Here is an 8971-nt window from a genome sequence, read left to right on the forward strand (position 1 = left end):
ACTCGCACAGCGCGGGAGCCAGAAAGGGAGGCTCAAACTCGAACACCCCGGGAGCTCAACACGGGGTTAGAAGTCCCACCCCGAGGGAGCCCGACGCAGGTTTCAAACTCACACACTCCGTGACCCTGACTCAAGGCTCGAACTCGCACACCTCGAGAGCCTGATGAGGGACTCAATGGGGAGTGGGGTGTACAAGCGTGACACCCCTCCATCGTCGATGGGGGGGTGCCTCCTTGGAAGAAGGGGTGATGTAAGATTGACACCCCTCCACCGTCGATGGGGTTGCCCCTTCGTCCATAGGGGTTGACACCCTTCCATCATTAAGGTGGGGTGTCTCCATCATCGATGGGGTGCTGCCCCCATCATCAAAGAGGCAGTGCCACCTTGGTCGACGGGGGACTATAGGCGTGACATCCCTCCATCTTCAAAGGGAGGGTTGCATCCTTCGTCGATGGGGGTGTTCCTTTGATGATGGCGTGTGCATGTGTGACACCGACCCATCGTCGATGGAGAGGATCTCCATCTTCGTTGGGGGGTACCCCTTCATTGAATTGGGGGTGCAAGCGTGACACCCCTCCATCAAGCTTGACAACAGTCTACCGTGGAAGGGGGTGTAGGCGTGACACCCTCCATGGTCAATGGGGGAGTGCCCCCAACATCGATGGTGGGGTGCCCTTTGGTTAATGTGGGGGTGCCCTTTCGTCGATGGGGGGGTGCCTCCATTATCAATGGGGGGTCCCTTAATCGGTGGGGGTGTGCAGGAGTGACACCCCTCCATCATCGCTGGGGGGAGGTGCCTCCATCTTCAATGGGAGGGTGTGTGACACCCCTCCTTCATCGTTGGGGGTTACCTCCACTGTTGACGGGGGATGCAAGCGTGACACTCCCCCATCGCCAATGTCGGTTGCAAGGAATTGAAATGAGGCCATCCCCGAAGGGTGAAAATATGATTTGCGCACTCTAGGTCGCTTTTAGGGACGTGGCAATGAGAGTTATTAGTAGGACTCAGGCATTCGTATTCGATCTTAAGAACTTAATACCAAAAATAGGCAACCAACTCCAACTTAATACTGGGTTAATTTAACAACAGAAGCAATAATGCCAGTATGAGTAACAAGAAATATTTCTCCTTGCATAAGCTTATATCAGAGCAGATAACCTCTGATAGTTAACAATAAGGTAAAAATAACCTTACTATAAACTAAGTATCAAACCAATTGTTGACCCAACACGGGTATGCAATCAAAGACAGATTAAAAGAAGTAAAAGGAACTCAGCAAACACAACCCCTGCCTGTTGACTATAAACATCACCTCTAGCATTTCTAGTATTAGAGGCACTGCCTGCCCCGTGACATCTGTTAAGTGGCCATGGTATCCTGACCCTGCAAAGGTAACATAATCACTTGTTCCCTAAGTAGGGACTCGTAAGAATGGCCACAGGAGGGTTTTACTATCTTACTTTTAATCTGTGTAATTGACTTTTCTGTGAAGAGGTGGGAATATGACAAGAAGACGACTATGGAACTTTCATGAACTGTCCCAAAGAGACTACACCAATACAACCATTAGGGACAACAGATCTCCACATGAGCCCACAATTTAGGTTGGTGTGACCACAGAGCATAAAATTACCTCCGAGTGATTTAGATTTAGACTTCCCAGTCAAAAGTATAACATCACTTAATCATCCAAAATCCTTCATCAACAGAATAAGTTACCCTAGAGATAACAGCACAACCCTTTTTTAGAGTTCATATTGACAATAGGGTTTATGTCCTTGATGTTGGTTCAGGACATCCCAATATTGCAGCAGCTATTAAAGTTTCATCTGTTCAACCATTACAGTCCTACAAGATCTGAGTTCAGACCAGAGCAATCCAGGTTGGTTTCTTTCTATCAGACAATTTGGTACTAATTCCTATATCTCCATTTCTGTACTATAGAGATAATTCTTACATATTTTTTTCTATTTTTTGTTTTCTGTTTTTTCCCTATTTTTCCTTCAGGTAGGCATGAATGCTGGACAAGCTGAAGGCAGAGCAGGAAGCACTGATATCTCCCTGTAGAAATTTGAGACCAAGAAATACTCCATCACTATCATCAAGACCCCAGGTCACCATGATTTCATAAAGAACATTATCACAGGCACCTCACAGACTGCACTGTGCTGACTGTGGCAAGTGGGGTAGATGAGTTTGAGTCTGGCATCAGAATGTCTTGCTGGCCTATATGCTGGTGTAAAGCAGCTCACTGTGGCAGTCAATAAGATGGACCTCACAGAGCCTCCTTACAGGAGTGCATTCTTCGAGGAGATCAAGGAGGTGAAGGCCACACCAAGAAGATCATTTACAACCTGGAGGCTGTTGCCTTTGTTCCCATCTCGGGCTGGCATGGGGATGACATGATAGAAGCCAGCAACAAGATATCCTGGTTCAGAGGCTGGAAGGTCACCAGGAAGGAAGGAAACATGGTGGAAATGACACGCCAGAAGTGCTGGAATCTGTCATGCCCCCTGCCCACCCTGTGAACAACCCTGCAGCTGCCTCTTCAGGATGTATATAAGACTGGGAGCATCAGCACCAAGACCATGGGCCNCTCTGTCATGACCCCTGCCCGCCCTGTGAACAAGTCCCTGCAGCTGCCTCTTCAGGATGTATATAAGACTGGGAGCATCAGCACCAAGACCATGGGCCAGGTAGAAACAGGCTTCCTCAGGCGAGGCATGGTGGTGACCTTTGCCTCCTGCAACATCACCATGGAGGCCAAGTCTATAGAGATGCACCACAAGGCCCTGGCTGAGGCTCTGCCTGGTGACAATGTGGGCTTCTATGTGAAGATATCTGTGGGGAAGGAAACAGACACTGAAATCCAGGAGGCACAGAGAACTCTCTTCAGATGTAACAGGAATCAATCTTCTGCACAACATACAGTGAAACTGGCAAAATACAAAGAGAAAGAGAGAATTCTGAAAGCAGCTAGGGACAAAGGGGCATTTACCTACAAGGATACCACATGAGGGGTAATAGCAGACCTATCCACAGAAACTTGGCAGGCCAGAAGGGAGTGGCAGGAAATATTTAATGTGCTGAATAGGAAAAATAAGTAGCCAAAGATCCTTTATCCAGTAAGGCTGTCATTCAAAATAGAAGGAGAGATAAAAGTTTTCCCAAACAAAAACTGAAGGAGTTCATCACCATTTAACCTACAAGAGAACCTAAGGGGCTCTGTGAGTGGAATATTGCAAAGACCACAAAGGACCAGAGATATCACTACAAGCATGAAACCTACAGATAACACAGAGACACTAAATCTACATCTTTCAGTAATAACACTGAATGTAAATGGACTAAATGCTCCAATCAAAAGACATAGGTTATCAGAATGGATTAAAAAACCAAGACCCATCTATTTGCTGTCTAAAAGACACCCATTTTAGACCTGAGGACACCTCCAGATTAAAAGTGAGGGGATGAAGAACCATTTATCATGCTGCTGGAAGTCAAAAGAAAGCTGGAGTAGCCATACTTATATCAGACTATATTTTAAATGAAAGGCTGAAACAAGAGATGAAGAAGGGCATTATATCATAATTACAGGGTCTATCCAACAAGAAGAGCTAACAAGTATAAATGTTTATGCACCCCGTTCAAAGCACCAAAATATATAAGACAACTAACTACAAACATAAGCAATCTTATTGATAAGAATGTGGTAATTGCAGGGGACTTTAATACTCCACTTACAGCAATGGGCAGATCTTTGATGCAGAAAATCAATAAAGAAACAATGACCCTGAATGATACACTGGACCAGATGGACTTGAGAGAGATATTCACAACTCTTCACCCTAACACAGCAGAATACACATTCTTCTTGAGTGCACATGGAACATTCTACAAGGTAGATCACATACTGGGTCACAAGACAGCCCTCAATAAGTACAAAAGAATTGAGATCATACAATGCACATTTTCAGACCACAATCCTATGAAACCACAGGAAAAAGTTTGGAAAATCCCCAAATGCATGGAGATTAAAGAATATCCTACTAAAGACTGAATTGGTCAACCAGGCAATTAAAGAAGGTATTTAAAAAATATATGGAAACAAATGCAAAATGAAAATATGACAGTCCAAACCCTTTGGGATGCGACAAAGGCAGTCTTAAGATGAAAATACATTGCAATCCAGACCTATCTCAAGAAAAATCCCCAGTACTAGATCTAACAGCACACCTAAAGGAACTAGAAGCAGAACACCAAAGAAATCCCAAGGCCAGCAGAGGAAGAGAGATAATAAAGATTGGAGCAAAAGTAAACAATATAGAATCCAAAAAGCCCCCAAACACACACACAAACAGTAGAATAGGTCAATAAAACTAAGAACTGGTTTTTTTTTTNCCATCTTGCCCCCTCTTCCAACTAAGAACTGGTTTTAAAAAAAAAAACTGATTAACCCCTAGCCAGACTTTGCAAAAAGAAAATAGAGAGGAACCAAATAGATAAAATCATGAATGAAATTGGACTTATCACAATCAACCTTTCAGAAATACAAACAAGTATCAGAGAATACTATGAAAAATTATATGCCAACAAACTGGACAACCTGGAAGAAATGGACAAATTCCTACACATCCACACACTACCAAAATTCAAATGGGAAGAAACAGAAAATTTGAACAGACCNCTTCTATGAATTTATTTTTGTGTGTGCAGGATCAGGAGAAACTTCACAGAGGACCATGGGGGAGGAAAAGGAGAAATATTGTTGCAGAGAGGGAGGGAAGCAAACTGTGAGAGACTCTTGAAACTGAAAACAAACTGAGGGCTGATGGGGGTGGGGAAGAGGGGAAGGAGGGTGGTGGGCATTTAGGAGGGTACTTGTTGGGATGAGCACTGGGTGTTATATGGAAACCAACTTGACAATAAATTATGAAAGGAAAAAAATAGAACAGAGAACCCATAGATGGACCCACAAATGTATGGCCAACTAATCTTTGATGAAGCTGGGAAGAGTATCCAATGGAAAAAAAGACAGTCTCTTTAGCAATTGGTGCTGGGAGAACTGGACAGCAACATGCACAAGAATGAAACTAGACCACTTTCTTACACTGTACACAAAAATAAACTCAAAATGGATAAAAGACCTAAACCTGAGAAAGGAAACCATCAAACCCTAGAGGAGAAGGCAGGCAACAGCCTCTTTGACCTTAGCTGCAGCAATTTCTTACTCGACACATCTCCAAAGGCAAGGGAATTAAAAGCAAAAATGAACTATTGGGACCTCATCTAGATAAAAACTTCTGCACGGCAAAGGAAACAATCAACAAAACTACAAGGCAACTGACAGAATGGGAAAAGATACTTGTAAATGACATATCAGATAAAGAGTTAGTATTCAAAATCTAAAAAGAACTTACCAAACTCAACACCCAAAAGACAAATAATCCAGTAAAGAAATGGGCAGAAGACATGTATAGATACTTTTCCAAAGAAGACATCCAGGTGGCCAAAAGACACATGAAAAGATGTTCAACATCACTCATCATCAAAGAAATACAAATCAAAACCACACTGAGATACCACCTCACACCAGTCGTATTGGCTACAATGAACAACTCAGCCAACAACAGATCCTGATGTGGATGTGGAGAAATGGGAGCCCTCTTGCTCTGTTGGTGGGAATGCAAACTGGTGCATCTACTCTGGAAAACAGTGTTGAGGTTTCTCAAAAAATTATAAATAGAACTACCCTAGGACTCAGCTATAGCACTTCTAGGAATTTATCCCAGGGATGCAGGAGTGCTGACTCATAGGGGTACATGTACCTCAATGTTTATAGCAGAGCTTTCAACAATAGCCAAATTATGGAAAGAACCTAAATGTCCATCACCTGATGAGTGGATAAAGAAGATGTGGTTTATATATACAATGCAATACTACTTGTCAATGAGAAAGAATGAAATTATGCCATTTGCAGCAATGTGGATGAAAAGGGAAGGTTTATGCTGAGTTAAATAAGTCAGAAGAATACAGATATCACATATTTTCACTCGTATGTGGAACTTAACAGAAGACCATGAGGGAAGAGAAGGGGGAGAGTGGTTATAAACAGAGAGGGAGGGAGGCAAACATAAGAGATTCTTAAATACAGAGAACAAACCGAGGGTGGATGAGGGGGTAAGGGAGAGGGAAAATGGGTGATGGGCATTGAGGAGGGCACTGTTGGGATGAGCACTGAGTGTTGTATGGAAGCAATGAATCATGGGAATCTACCCCCCAAACCGAGAGCACACTGTACACTATATGTTAGCCAATAGAAAATTATGTTAAAAAGAAATACTTTGAGACAAATGAAAATGAATATACAAAATACTGAAATTTCTGGGATCTGGCAAAACGAGTGCTATGGGGGAAATTCATCACTGTATACTTACATTAAAAAATAAGATCTAGGGGTGCCTGGGTGGCTCAGTCGGCTGGGCGGCCGACTTCGGCTCAGGTCATGATCTCATGGTCTGTGAGTTCGAGCCCTGCGTTGGGCTCTTTGCTGACAGCTCAGAGCCCGGAGCCTGCTTCGGGTTTTGTGATTCCCTCTCTATGCCCCTCCCCCACTCAAGCTCTGTCTTTCTCTGTCTCAAAAATAAAATAAACATTAAAAATTTTTTAAAAATAAGATCTAAAATCAACCTAACTTTACATCTTAAAGGACTAGAAAAAGGACAAACTGAGCCCAAAGCTAAGGGGGGAGGGGGCAGACTCAACTTGCTAAAATCGGAAATGAAAATGGGGATGTTATTATGGATTCCTCAGAAATAAAAAGGATAACGAGAGTTCTGTGAATAACTGCATGCCAGAAATTGAATAACCTAAATGTAACAAATTCTTAGAAATACAAAGCCCTGAATTACTAAATTCCACACCTGAAACTAGTGTTACAGTGCATGCCCCCACTCTCTCCTATAAAAACCTTTCATTTTGTACAACTCCTTGGAGCATCTCTCAACTTGCTACATAAGGTGCTTCCTGATTCATGAATCACATAATCCAGTTAGATCTTCAAATTTGCCAGAATTTTGTTATTTCACATGACGCAAAGCAATCCACCAATTCAGGGCAATCTCTATTAAAATCCCAATGACCTTTCATGCAGAAATAGGAAAACCTAAAGTTCATATGGATTCTCAGGGGAACTTGAGTAGCTAAAGCCACATATGAAAAGAACAGAGCTGGAGAACTCACATTTCCTGATTTCAAAGCTTACTATAAAGCTATATTCATCAAATCTTTGTACTGTAGCATAAAGACAGACATACAGACAAGTGGAATAGAATGGAGAAACTAGAAATACACTCCCATGAACGTATATGATCAAAGGATTTTGACAAGAGTGCCAAAGCCCATCCCATGAGGAAAGGGGTAGTATTTTCAACCAATGGTGCTGAGAAAACTGGGTATCCACACACCAGAGAATGAAGCTCAACCCTTAACCTCACACCATATACAAAAATTAACTCAAAGTTGATCAAAGACCTAAATGTAAGGCCTAAAACTGTAAAACTTTTAAAAGATAATGGGAAAAAACCTTCATGACATTGAACTCGACAATGATTTCTTCGCTATGACTCTGAATGCACAAGCAACAAAAGCAAATATTGATCAAGTGGACTAATGAAAAATAAAAAAAAATTAACAACCAAAGGACCATGTCACCAGAGTAAAAAAAAAAAAAAATCAACATACAGAGAAGATATTTGTAGATCATGTAGCTGATAATAGGTTAGTACACAGAATATATACAGAACTCCTAAAACTTAACCAAAACCCAAATAATTAGATTCAAAAATAGGCCAAAGACTTGAATAAACATTTCTCCCAAGAGAATATACAAGGGGCCGAACCACACTAGAAGAGGCTCAACATGACTAACCATTAAGGAAATATAAATCAAAGCTACAATGAGATGCTGCCTCACATCCTTTAGGACACCTGTTATCAAAAACAAAAGAACAAAACCCCAGAACATAAGTATCGGTAAGGATGCAGATAAATCCATATCCTTGTACACAGTTGGTGAGAATGTCAATCAGCGGTGCAGTCACTAAGGAAAGAAGTATGGTGGTTCCTCAGAGGAGTAAACCCAGAATTACCATATAACTCAGCAGTTCCCCTTCTGGGTATAGACCCCCAAGGGACTGAAAGCGGGATCTTGCAAAGGTATTTGTACACCCATGTTCAAAGCAGCATCACTCACAATAGCTAATACCTGGAAGCAACCCAAGGGTCCACTGAAGGACGAACCCATCCCTACAAGGGAACATCACAGAGCCTTGGAGAAGGAAGTTCTGACCTCCCATAGCAGGGACGGAACTAGAGGACCTTAAGTTAAGTGCAACAAGCCAAACGCAGAAAAACAAATACTGTATCGCTGTACCTACATGAGACATGTAGCCAGAGACAGGAAGTACAAGGGCTGCCCAGGGCTGTGGGCAGGGCATGGGAGTCGAACTCTAACAGCACAGGGATTCTTGTACAGGGTGAGAAACGTTCGGAGAATGGATAACGGGACACTTGCACGTAACAGGTTTTATTTAATACTACTGAACAGTATGCTGTAAAGCAGTTAAGGGGCGCCTGAGTGGCTCAGTCAATTAAACGACGGACTTTGGCTCAGGTCATGATCTCGTGGTTCATGAGTTCGAGCCCCGGGTCAGGCTCTGTGCTGACAACTCAGAGCCTGGAGCCTGCTTCAGATTCGGTGTCTCCCCCTCCTTTTGCCCCTCCCCTACTTGCACTCTGTTGCTTTCAAAAATAAACATTAAAAAAAAGTGGTTAAGAAAGTTTTGTTATGTTTCACCAAAGTCAAAATACACATTAAAAATAAAGAGCCTTAAAATCACAAAGACTGGAGTTTGCAACAGATCAGCCATAGAGCCTCAGGTCAGGCGCCCACACCCCAGCCTCTGTTTC

The 8971-nt window shown here is 42.6% G+C and overlaps 1 pseudogene; it reads left to right on the forward strand.

Moving 5' to 3' along the window:
* Positions 1 to 2018: 2018 nt before the first annotated feature.
* On the forward strand, positions 2019 to 7673 carry LOC144230953 (elongation factor 1-alpha-like; annotated as a pseudogene).
* The last annotated feature ends 1298 nt before the right edge of the window (positions 7674 to 8971 follow it).

This window comes from Crocuta crocuta, unplaced genomic scaffold (genome assembly GCF_008692635.1).
Source record: "Crocuta crocuta isolate KB4526 unplaced genomic scaffold, BGI_CrCroc_1.0 scaffold3, whole genome shotgun sequence".
In the NCBI taxonomy this organism is placed as follows: domain Eukaryota; kingdom Metazoa; phylum Chordata; class Mammalia; order Carnivora; family Hyaenidae; genus Crocuta; species Crocuta crocuta.